At 44.5% G+C, this 13,181-nt stretch overlaps 1 long non-coding RNA gene across 2 annotated transcripts in view; it reads right to left on the reverse strand.

Moving 5' to 3' along the window:
- Positions 1–13,181, reverse strand: part of LOC142769184 (uncharacterized) — a 135,710-nt gene that overhangs the window by 25,776 nt on the left and 96,753 nt on the right. For both annotated transcript variants that reach the window (XR_012885698.1, XR_012885697.1), the window contains exons 3-4: positions 12,053–12,123; positions 9,110–9,208 (exon numbers count right to left, since the gene is read on the reverse strand). This is a non-coding gene — a long non-coding RNA (uncharacterized LOC142769184). The remainder of the gene's footprint in view (positions 1–9,109; positions 9,209–12,052; positions 12,124–13,181) is intronic.

A 13,181-nucleotide genomic window follows, 5' to 3' on the forward strand; every position in this document is an offset into this window, starting at 1 on the left:
GCGACTGTCTGATTTCATGCACGCACCGCTGTATATGTACACCAATTTCTAACAATTCGCTTTAATTGAAATTTCAAAAGCTACGGCTTTCAGCATATCTGCGTTATTCGGTAGAGCAGCTAGTGCAAAATATGAACACAGTAATTCCTGGGAAAATGCAGCGGCATATTCATAATGCCTATCCTGTTTTGTTCCGTTACTTCCATCACCTGTTGATTGGTTCTCTACGGTGTTCAATAAAGTAGGCATTCTCGCCGACATTCCTGTAAGAACGCTTTGGTAACCGCCGACAATACAAGATACGTGGATAAAATGTGCGCCAAAAGTAGCTGCAGGCACCTTGCCGAGTACAGGAGCGCAGCCATCGTGGCTTTTAAAAGGTCTACTTTCAACTGGTTTGCCAAAATTATGATCACACTTCTATCGTTTTCGTAAATATTGAAGTTTTAAAATTAAAAAACAAATTTTCGGTACTTCGAAGCCTAAACTCGAAACGTAGTGACGAATGAGATGTATTTGGCACAAACCCACACCTGTTCATGTGAAGTGCCCGTGAGGGCGGCCTGGGGCAGGGTAAACGGTTGCGTAGAATCATGATTGCTGGCTCATATGCCATGGGGCAGATGACAATTGCGGTAACTTTGAGAGAAGTTCAGCAACAAAGTTGAGACAAAAAAAGGAGTCAGTCAATTTGACCTTGCACCTAAAGTATTAAATAGCAAAATCAACCACCGTATGGCTCCTGTGAGGGCATTTACGGCGTAGTACAACCATCACCACGAGTATTCTCATCACGTAGCACGTAAGGGTGTCCCCCACACTTCAGCCCAATGTTCCGTGCCTGGGTGAACCTTGAAAACTTATCCATATAACATTAAGGTTATGGTGCGGGCACTTCCATATTTCAACGCGATGGTGTTGAACTGGAATAAAAGCTCGTTTGTAAGGAAAACTGAAAATGAAAGACCAATTTATCTCGTGACTTCTTTCTCATACAAAACAGCTTTGCAGAATCGAGCTCAGTGCGAAGACAGTTTCGGTTGTACTGGTTGATGAAAACAATAAAAGATATTGGTACCTGTCAGGGTATAAAAGTATAGTAGCTAAATTGCCAAGTACGGGAACTTTAGTTTTGATATCACCACCATCATCATCAGCAGCAGCAGCCTGACTATGTCTACTACAGGACAAAGGCCTCTCCCATGTTCCGCCAGTCAACTTGGTCCTGTGCTTGCTGCTGCTAATTTATACCCGCAAACTTCTTAATCTTGTCTGCCCACCTAACCTTCTGTCTCCCCCTAACCCACTTGCCTTCTCTAGGAATCTAGTTAGTTACCTTTAATAAGCAGCGGTTATCCTGTCTATGTGCTAAATGCCCAGCCCATCTCCATTTCCTCTTGGTAATTTCAACTATGATATCCTTAGCCCCGGTTTGTTGCTTAATCCATTCTGCTCTCTTGTTGTCTCTTGAAGTTGCATATATATATATATATATATATATATATATATATATATATATATATATATATATATATATATAAGGGAAAGAAGCGTATACCTAAGGGTTCGTTTTTTTGTGTTTTTGACACAACAATATTGAGATCTAACAGACGGTATTGCCAAGGAATGTACATGGGAAGTTATTAGAACAAGTGGAATGTCGATAAGAAGAAAGAAAAGTGGGTGAAAAAACAAGAAAATAACCAGCCATGAGAAGGAATCGAGCCTACGACCTTCGAATAACGCGTTCGATGCTCTATCCACTGAGCTATCACAGCGGCCTTCCCTCGTACCACTTTTTTTTTGGGTTTATATGTGAATTTAGAAGTAAGAGTGTCAATCAGCTCCATCTATAAGCCAAGCGGCGAGTGTGAAACACCCTTTTATGCGCATGTGTGGCGTCACGTAGCACGTGAACTTATTACGTCATCAGGTTAGGTTGTCATTAGGTTGTATACGAGGGACTATTGGTCAGCTGCCCGCTCGTAATAAGTTCACGTGCTACGTGACGCCACACATGTGCATAAAAGGGTGTTTCACACTCGCCGCTTGGCTTATATATGGCGCTGACTGACACTCCTACTTGTAAATTCACATATAAACCCAAAAAAGTGGGTGGAAGGAAGGCCGCTGTGATAGCTCAGTGGTAAGAGCACCGAACGCGTTATTCGAAGGTCGTAGGTTCGATTTCTGTTCACGGCTGGTTATTTTTTCACCCACTTTTCTTTCTTCTTATTTACATTCCACTTGTTCTAATAACTTCCCCTATTCATTCCTTGGCATTACTGTCTGTTAGATCTCATATATATATATATATATATATATATATTTAAATATATATATATATATATATATATATATATATATATATATATATATATATATATATATATATATATATATATATATATATATATATATATGTCTTGGCTTACAGGACAGCGTCCACCGAGAATCGGCAGCCGAACAAGATGTCTGAGTTGCCTCTCGCGCAAGCGCCTAACGCACATGCGTCTTCTTCATCTTCGCTAAGTGCCACGTTTGCTCCTGTCGATGATGCACCGTAACATCACACCCTGCGGCGGAAGCGCCGTCACGGCGCTTAGTACGGCGGCGACGAACGAGGAGGGTGATACGGTTTCAGTCTGGAAACGTATACAACGTCTGTCTGTAGTGAGGTGGTCGAAAAGGCATTGTTTAGGGGTGCGATCTCGTAGCTCACGTCACTAAGTTGTCGTAACACTTGTAGGGGCCATGGTAGTGTGATAGTAGCTTCTCTGATAAGCCGACTTGGCGGTTTGGTGTCCAGAGAAGTACCAGAGACCCCGGCGAGAAGTGCACGCTTTGGTGGCGACTGTCATAGCGGTCTTTTTGCTGCGCTTGCGACAAGTGCAGCTGATCACGGGCAAGCTGACGGGCTGCATGGGCTCGAGAAACGACATCGCTGGCGTACTCAGTAGACAAGGGGGCAGCCGAAGGAAGGAGCGTGTCAAATGGTAATGCTGGATGACGGCCAAATAGCAAATAAAACGGCGAATAACTAGCTGTGTCGTGCCGTGAAGAATTGTACGCGAACGTGACAAAGGGGAGTGCTTTGTCCCAGTCACGGTGATCTGGCGAAACGTACATTGACAGCATCTGCGTCAGCGTTCGGTTCAGACGCTCGGTCAATCCATTTGTCTGTGGATGATAAGCGGTGGTAAGCTTGTGCTCAGTGGAGCAGGCGCGGAGAATGTCATCCACAACACGTGAAAGAAAGTACCTTCCTCGATCAGTAAGCAGCTGCCGCGGAGCGCCATGATGAAGAATGACTTCATGCAAGAGAAAGTCAGCGACGTCAATGGAACAGCTTGTCGGCAGTGCTTTAGTGATGGCAAAGCGTGTGGTGTAGTCTGTGGTGACTGCAACCCATTTATTTCTGGAGGTGGACGTAGAAAACGGGCCCAACAGGTCAAGGCCAACACAGAAGAATGGTTCCGTCGGTATGCCATAGGGGTGTAGGAGGCCGGACGGTAGCACAGAGGGGCGCTTGCGGCGTTGGAAGCGGTCACAAGCAGTAACGTAGCGAACCACAGAACAATACAGTCCGGGCCAGAAAAAGCGATGTCGCACACGATCGTAGGTACGAGAGACGCCTAGGTGACCGGCTGTAGGTACGTCATGTAGTTGTTCGAGAACGCTGGTACGCAGGTGATGGGGAAGCACGAGTATAATTCCGGGCCATCATCGTTGAAGCTGCGACGGTACAGAATGTGGTCGTGCAGTTCGAACAGGCGAACGGAAGGGTCTGTTGGAGCAGAGGTCAGACGCTCGATGATGGAGAGTAACGACGGGTCACGTCGTTGTTCGGTGAAGATATCACCCAAAGCGTGGATGGAGAGAACGCAGGGGTCTGAATCAAGGTCTGTCAAGTCGGGCGTTTCAACCGGATAACGTGACAAACAGTCTGCGTATGTGTGGAGGCGTCCCGACTTGTAGTGGACCACGAATAAGTATTCTTGCAGACGGAGCGCCCAGCGACCAAGACGTCCAGATGGGTCCTTTAGCGATGACAGCAAGCAAAGAGCGTGATGGTCCGTAGCAACGGAAAAAGTTCGGCCATACAGGTAAGGCCTGAATTTCGCCACGGCCCACACTAAAGCTAGGCACCTGCCGAACTTTCGTTCGGCAGGTGAAAGAAGACGACTGGCGTAAGCAATAACGCGGTCCTTCCCGTGCTGTCGTTGGCCAAGGACCGCTCCAATTCCATGGCCACTGGCATCGGTCCGAAGCTCTGTAGGTGATGCTGGGTCGAAATGGGCCAGTATTGGCGGCGTAGCCAGCAGATGGATAAGAGCCGAAAAGGCGTCCGCTTGCTCAATACCCCATGCGAAGGGAACGTCCTTCTTTAAGAGATCAGTAAGCGGTCGAGCGATGTCGGCGAAGTTGGGGACAAATCGACGAAAATAGGAACATAGCCCTACAAAACTTCGGACGTCCTTCGTTGAGCGTGGTTCAGTAAATTGTTGTACTGTTCGTACTTTTTCGGGATCTGGTTGAACACCATCGGCACTGACAAGGTCGCCGAGTATGGTGATTTGGCGACGTCCGAAATGGCATTTTGCAGAATTGAGCTGGAGAGCAGCTCTTCGAAAAACATCCAGAACGGCTGACAGACGTGTTATATGGCTGTCAAAGCTAGGTGAAAAGACGATGACATCGTCTAAGTAACATAAGCAGATGGACCACTTATATCCTCGGAGAAGGGAGTCCATCATGCGCTCGAAAGTTGCCGGCGCATTACACAGTCCAAACGGCATGACTTTGAACTGGTAGAGGCCGTCGGGCGTAACGAAAGCGGTTTTTTCACAATCCATGGGGTCGACGGAAATTTGCCAATAGCCGGTCCGAAGGTCGATAGACGAAAAGTATTGGTCACCATGGAGGCAATCGAGGGCGTCATCAATCCGAGGCAAAGGGTAGACATCTTTGTGGGTCACTTTGTTTAAATCGCGATAGTCCACGCAAAAGCGCCAGCTGCCATCTTTCTTCTCAACGAGCATGACTGGGGAGGCCCAGGGGCTGGATGAGGGTTCTATTACGTCTTTAGTAATCATTTTAACCACTTCATTTTGAATTACTTGGCGTTCCTTGTTAGATACGCGATATGGACGCCGCCGTATAGAACTGGCATCACCAGTGTTGATCCGGTGAGTCACTGCAGTTGTTTGGCTGAGAGGGCTGTGGTCAAAGTCGAAAACGTCTCTATATGATGTTAGCAGACTATGGAGGCTGGCAGCTTGCACTGCAGTGAGGTCGGGAGCAATAATCTTGTTAATGTCATCTGCAGGCAGAGTGTAATGGCGGCCAAGACAGGGGGTTGTAGTATCGGTGTCCCAGCACCTCCACCCAGCACCTCCACCTAATGTGACGGGGCGAGGTCTTGGCTGACGATGGCTTGAACCATGTTAGCAGTGAGTGCGGTGGTGTCACTTGCAGCGGTGTGAGCCGGAGCAGAGGCAATGGCTTCAAGTTCACGCCGTACAATTCGGGTCACCTGATCCGATGAATCTAGAGGTGGTGGCTGTGTTCTTGCACGGTCTTCGCAAAATGATGTTGCAGCCGTATTCGGAAGGCGGGTAAACACGCTGTTAATCCGCCGGCTCTTCACTTGCTCAAAGCGCCGACATTCTTTTATAATGGCGTCCACTGTAGAAAAATTTTTGCAGATGAGGAGGTGGAATGCGTCATCCGCAATCCCCTTAAGAATATGCCCGACCTTGTCAGCCTCCGGCATCTCGGCATTGGCTCTGCGACACAACGACAAGACATCTTCTATATAGGAGACGTAAGACTCGGTCGAGGTCTGCGCCCGAGACGAGAGCATTTTGTTCGCGGCCATTTTTCTTCCAATCGGCTTTCCGAACAGGTCCAGCATTTTCTCCCTGCACACTGCCCAACTCCCGAGTTCTGTTTCATGGTTCTCATACCACGATTTGGCGGTTCCCCTAAGATAGAATAACAGGTTTGCCAGCATAAGAGTCGGGCCCCATCGGTATCGAGTACTCACACGTTCGTACTCTGCCAGCCAATCTTCAACGTCAACTTCATCTGGATCACCGGAATCACTGAACGTGCCAGGATACCGCGGGGGTTCGAGCACGAAGGTTGTGGTCGCAGAAGGAGATGTAGTTACCGCATCATCTCCGGCCGCAGGAACATCAGGAGCAGATGCAGACGCCATACTCTCCGTCATCGTTGTGGAATGACCCTTCAAACGTCGGCCGTTGCGAAGTTTCGTTGCGAGGCGGTTACCCCGCACCTCCACCAAATGTGACGGGGCGAGATCTTGGCTTACAGGACAGCGTCCACCGAGAATCGGCAGCCGAACAAGATGTCTGAGTTGCCTCTCGCGCAAGCGCCTAACGCACAGGCGTCTTCTTCATCTTCGCTAAGTGCCACGCTTGCTCTTGTCGATGATGCACCGTAACAATATATATACCACTTTCCTTGCCATCGTTCGCTGATTGGTCCTCAATTTAAGCGAACCCTTTGTATTGTAAGTCTCCAGGTTTCTGCTCCGTAGCTAAGTACCGGCAAGATGCAGCTGTTATATGCCCTCCTCTTGAGCGATAGTGGCAATCTACCTATCAGGATTTTAGAGTGATTGCCAAAAGTGCTCTACCTCATTCTTATTCTTCCAGTCACTTCTGTCTCGTGGTTCGGCTCCGCAGTTATTACCTGTCTTAAGTAAACATAGTCTTTTACAAATTCAAGTGCACTATTACCTATGCGAAGTGCTGTTCTTTTCCGAGGTTTTTGTACATTACTTTTGTTTTTTGCAGATTAATCTTGAGACCTACTTTTCTGCTCTCCTTGTCTAACTACGTAATAATAAGTTGCAATTTGTCCCCTGAGTTACTAAGCAATGCAAAGTCATCGGCAAAGCACAGGTAACTAAGGTACTCTTCATTAACACTTATGCCAACTGTTCCCATTCTAGGCCTCTGAAAACCTCCCGTAAGCAGGTGATAAATAGCATTGGGGAGATTGTATCGCCCTGCCTTACACCCTTCTTGATTGGTATTCTGTTTTTTTTTATGAAGCACTATGGTAGCTGTTGATCACCTGTATATTTCTTCAAGGATGTTTACATATGCTTCGTCAACGCTCTGATTCAACAGTGTCTGCATGTCTGCTGATATTTCTACTGAATCAAACACCTTCTCGTAATCTATGAAGGCTATGTATAGTGGTTGGCTATATCCTGAGCAGTTCTCTATTACCTGATTGATAGTATTAATGTGGTCGATGGTTGGGTAGCGGGTTTGAAATCCTGCTTGTTCCTTCGGTTCATTGAATTTTAACGTTGTATTATTATGTTAGCAATTGCCTTTGTAAATAGCTTGTATACTACGGAGAGCAGGCTTATCGGCCTGTAAATATTTAAGTCGTTATCATCTCAAGTATCATGTATTAGGATTATGTAAGCATTCTTCCACTGCGGAATCAGGGCGTCGATGAAGTATATATAAGCATCCTGGAAGAAATCTACAGGGAATCAACTGCTACTATAGTGCTTTATAAAGAAAGCAACAGAATACCAATCACGAAGAATGTAAGGCGGGGGGACGCAATCTCCGCAATGCTATTTTCCGCGTGCTTACAGGAGGTTTTCAGAAGCCTAGAATGGGAACAGTTAGGAATAAGAGTTAATGGAGAGTACCTTAGTAACTTACGCTTCGCTGATGACATTGCATTGCTGAGTAACTCAGGGGACGAATTGCAACTCATGATTACGGAGTTAGACAAGGAGAGCAGAAAGGTGAGTCTTAAAATGAGTCTGCTGAAAACGAAAGTAATGTAGAACAACCTCGGAAAAGAGCAGCGCTTCGAGAGAGGTAATAGTGCATTTCTATTTGCAAAAGACTATGTCTACTTAGGGCAGGTAATAACTGCGGAGCCGAACCACGAGATTGAAGTACCTAGAAGAATAAGAATGGGACGGAGCACATTTGGCAAGCACTCTCAAATTATGACAGGTAGATTGCCACTATCCCTCAAGAGGAAGGTATATAATAGCTGTATCTTGCCAGTACTTAGCTACGGAGCAGAAACCTGGAGACTTACAAAGAAGGTTCAGTTTAAATTGAGGACAACGCAGCGAGCAAAGGAAAGAAAAACGTAGGTGTAACTTTAAGAGACAAGAAGAGAGTAGAGTGGATTAGGGAACAAACGGGGGTTAAGGATATCATAGCTAAAATCAAGAAGAAGAAATGGACATGGGCCGCACATGTAGCTCGTAGACAGGATAACCGCTGGTCGTTAAGGGTAACTAACTGGATTCCCAGAGAAGGCAAGGGGGTTAGGGGGAGACAGAAGGTTAGGTGGGCAGATCAGATTAAGAAGTTTGCGGGTATAAATTAGCAGCAGCAAGCAAAGGACTGGGTGAACTGGCGGAACATGGGAGAGGCCTTTGTCCTGCAGTGGACGTAGTCAGGCTGATGATGATGATGATTATGAAGCATTCTTCCAAAATTCTGGCACTCTTCCCTTCAGGAGACACCTCGTAAACAGAGTCGCTATAGTTTTTCTAACACAATCTGTCCTCAATCTTTCAGGAGATCTGGTGTTAGCTGATCCTCGCCAGCCGCTTTGCCTCTTTGCATGCTCTTCAAGGCTTTTCCGACTTCTTCTATCTTTACTGGTGGGGTGTCATCTGTGTTACTGTTATTTCTAATAATAAGGTCGTGGTTGTGCTGGCTACTGTACAGATCTCTGTAAAACTCTTCCGCTAATTTGACTATCCTATCTATATTGGTAGTTACTTTGCCTTTCTTGTCTTTTAGCCCATACATCTGGTTTTGGCCTATTCCAAGTTTCCTATTCACTGCTTTGACGCTTACTCTGTTCTTCAGAGCGTGTTCAATTTTCTCCATGTTATACCTTCTTACATCAGATACCTTACGCCTATAGTTATGATATATCCAGTTGTAAATCAGTTGTTTTCTGAAAATACTGCTTCAGAGCTGTTTTGTCATGAGTGCATAGTAATTTCAGCAAACGCGTAGAACTCTCCCAGCACAGTAGTATCCCGCACTCCATGAATGTAAAGAAAAAACTCTCTCACCTGGAACGAATACATTTGTATAATACGTAGATATAAATACACAGCAATTCGTTTCATTGTAGACAAGATCCATTTTGTTGTATGGTTCTTGATGTCTCTCTATAAAAGAAAAAAAAACTGACTTTTAGCAATTTACTCAATTGATCCCAGAGATTACAACCTCATTCAGTGCATACTCTGAGAATACGTCCACATTTTGTATGCCGAGTTTCACCGTGCACCATCACGGTGCATTATTATTTTATTATGGTGCTATAATATGGTGGCACATGGAGTATTTTGGCGTATGATGAATGCGGGAGGACTACGGGGTGGAAAACGGCTTTGTAGCGTCAGAAACCATAGTGCCGATCTGCCACACTAACATAATTGTATTGAAGAAAATGCAGAAAGCATCAGTGATTGCAAAAACTGCAGCGAATTAGAATTCAACATGCTCCCAGTCGAGTACTTTAACCATTTCATTTTCGAGACAAGTATGCTATGCTGGCACATGCTGTAGCTGTTACAAAATGATTCGTAAATACAATATTCAACGTTTAGCTCCAATTTTACATGTCGCACACTCCGGACCGACGTCATCTGCACCTCCTACTAATTCCTGCATATATATAAACACAAACTACTTCTCTCGGTAACTAATGACTAGAGGATGATAACAACAGCGCTAACATTGTAACTACTGACAACTCCGAAAAAAAAATCAAGTGGACTGAGAGGCAGGTACAGTTTACCGGCTCTAACTGTCAAATTTAGCATCTGTTTCTGATTCTTTCCAAAAGGCGGCATGGGTTGAAGCTCTATGTCGCCTCTAAGCTCATTGGATAAATACGCGTCAAAAATTGATTGAATATTGCAATGTTTTCGCGCAAGGTACAGCGCAGCCATGCCCTGTAGTTCTATTGTTAGCGACTGCATAAAGGCTGAATCAAAAATGAATGCAGTGCGCGGAAAATATTATGTGGTCATTATGGTTAATTAAGGCATATAAATTGACAATGCTAAGCTCTCAATTGCAATTCAGAATAGTTCCAGTGAGTGCGACTGGCGGCGCCTATGACAAGAGGCACACGTTTACTGGTAGCGCGTCACACCGATGCGCGTCGCTTCTTGCGCAGTTACCATACACAAAAAAATGCTTCATTTGGGTTAACGTATGCCACAGCCGTGCTGCAGTCAATCGTACTCGACGAAATAATGTATTTTGCAATGTTTGAGGGTAAATTAGAATGGTGAAAGTCATGCTTGCAAAGGCTCATCTCGACGCATTGCGAAGGTGAAATTTTGTTCAATTCAGCATCCTACGCACTTTCGCTGTCCACTTGAAGTACAGCTGAGGGAACTGAGTGTGCGAGAATTGTCAGACTAATGTTTATAGCGTGGCGATACCCAGTGGCGGCAGGAACCACAACTTTCATGAATTTTTATTACTATCCAGTATGACAAAACTTGCGTTTGACTTTTCAAAGAACCCTTGAGCAACGTCAAATTATGAAATACCTAATGGTATAAAAAAGAAAAGCTTACAAGAAGGGTTTACACTGAGAAAGAAAGCTGAAGGTTAAAAAATATAACAGGCATCAAAGCAACTCGAAAACTGCGCTGTGATGTAACAGTTTTGCTGTCGTTGTGCACAACGACGTCTTGAGTCTTGTAAACACCACAATACAGCAAACATCCCGGATTTCAAGTTCACGTGTGAATAAAATATAAACTTTTATGGCTGCTGTGCCTCACAAAAACTGAGGTGGTTTTTCATGTAGCGTAAGTGAAAAAAATGAGTGCCAGAATGCGTAATTATTGCCGTTGGCTTCTTTTGAGTGTAAACATATTTTCTAAGAATTCAAGAGGAAAACATTAGAAATAAATTATTTTGCATACTGCCACGGGCTTTTCCATGATGTGACCATCATCATGAATGATACAATATAAGCGTTGTTCACTGTCGCAAAAAGAGAAATTTATGTTCGTTGTGCCTCCCTTTTATTTCAAGACATAAGGAAAGCTTATTAAATAGCTTGCTTTTCAGGATTTCCAAATGTTTGATACAATACGGCTGCTGCGCCAAAGGCGTTGCAAGATTCGTAAATTTAAAAAACCTTACAAGCCTCTTTTGTAGTACTTCACTACTTCAGTCTTATGATACTGAGAAATCGACAAGTTGGTACTGTTTCATGACAAGCTGTGCAACACCCATTCAGATAAGCGTGGAAACAATAGGCGCCTTTTTAGTGTCCACCTATATTTTTAGGCGTGAGTGTTGTGCAGCCATTCACGAATTTGTATTACATTCCAGTATGACAAAACTTTCATTTGTCTTTTCAAAGAACCCTTGAGCAACGTGAAATTACGAAATACCTAATGGTATGAAAAGAGAAGCTGACAAGAAGGGTTTACATTGAGAAAGAAAGCTGGATGTTTAAACATAAAACAGGAATCAAAGCGATCACCAATCAGTGAGCACCAATCGGTGCGTGCAGTTTCTCTGAAGCTGAGACCAAAGGTTTACTGACGCTTGACACCCACCTGTAAAAGCCCGAAACACCAGCATTCACTGAACAACCAAAATTGATACCGGGCTGAAATGAATTAGCGAAAACATTAAAACGAAAGGCAAAAAGACGAGACATATCAACTCTTGGGTTATTTGTCGGGTTATCATTTGTACTAATGTATCTCAGCCAGTTATCAAAAAACTATTCTCTAAATAAGTTTCCCTGCCGTAATTGATGCATATGAATGCTCCGGATGCTCTACTGGCCATGAACCGCGTTCACGAGGCGCGAAATGCCTCATGACGTACTATACGAAATGAAAACTCCCGTGTGGCGTCAGGAATAAGGTGTCAATCAACAGCAATAATGTCTTCTGCCCCAAATAGGCAAAGGAAAGAACATCAGACCGAATAAGTGCGCCACCTTTCAGAAAAACGAGAGCACTTACGTGTATAGTTAAGGTCCACTCGGCCAAGGTCTGTGTTGTTCGCAAATGTTCCATGGAGCAGAGTTTTAGCCCTAGATGATAATATCAGGTCATTGTACATTAGGTATACACACTGTGACTATATGCGCAACAAAGACATATCAAGTATGTTTCCTTTGTTCACTACGTCCAGCGTCTCAAATTCATTCCAGCTCCTGGGCCGTATTGACCAAACGTAGTCCCACAAAGAGCCCAGACAATAAACGACAGGGAAGAGGGCGGAAGGACGGAAACGCAGGGGGGTTGCGCAACATATTATTTAACGTTGCCACTTCAACTATCACATAGCCTGTCCAATACATAATATATGGCTTGCTTCTAGAGCAGATTTGGCATCAGGTCCTATTGCATGCCCATACAGATCTATACAATAATTAAAATGTGGACACTGATCACAACGTAGTATACAGTTTTATCACGATAGCGTTAAAGAGCTCGTTTCACAAGAATGCCGGTGTCAGCTTCAGTGTCTAAAAATCAAGAAAGATGCCTAAAAATCAAGAAAGATGCAAATAGAATAAATTATAAGGAATTATATGTCTGAGTGGCCATCGTAACCGGGTCGTTTGCGTGGTAAGCGGCTGTTCTGCCACACAGCCAGGCATCTGCTTGTGTATACCATGAGAATAAATTCATATGCTTGCAAATACAGTGAAATTTACACACATGCTTAATAAACACACGTGTCCTGTATAAAACTTCCGAACATGACATAAAATATTGCAGTAATAATCCTTGGTACAAGCGCTGATTGTCATCGGGCGTCCGATCATGTGGTTGTCATGACTTTCTGGTATAAAGCCGGTCACCCACTACACAAGGAACACATGTTACTGCGCCTATTTTCTCAAGGCAACGTAAAGTTGTCTCTAAACCTTGAAAACTGAGTTCCATGCACGAAGTGCTTGAAGTACGCACTAGTGGCAGGATATTGCTATCGCGTTTAACTTAAAGGCGAAGCTTAAGGTCCCCAATTCTTTGTTCCACAGTTATGTTTCTTAGCACAAGGGGACGGCTTCTGTGTAGCTTACTTGCAGAAATAATTATTAATAGGCAAAAATAATGTAAGAACCATCTGGCATCTCCAAGA

This window comes from Rhipicephalus microplus, chromosome 8 (assembly GCF_043290135.1).
Source record: "Rhipicephalus microplus isolate Deutch F79 chromosome 8, USDA_Rmic, whole genome shotgun sequence".
Taxonomy (NCBI): domain Eukaryota; kingdom Metazoa; phylum Arthropoda; class Arachnida; order Ixodida; family Ixodidae; genus Rhipicephalus; species Rhipicephalus microplus.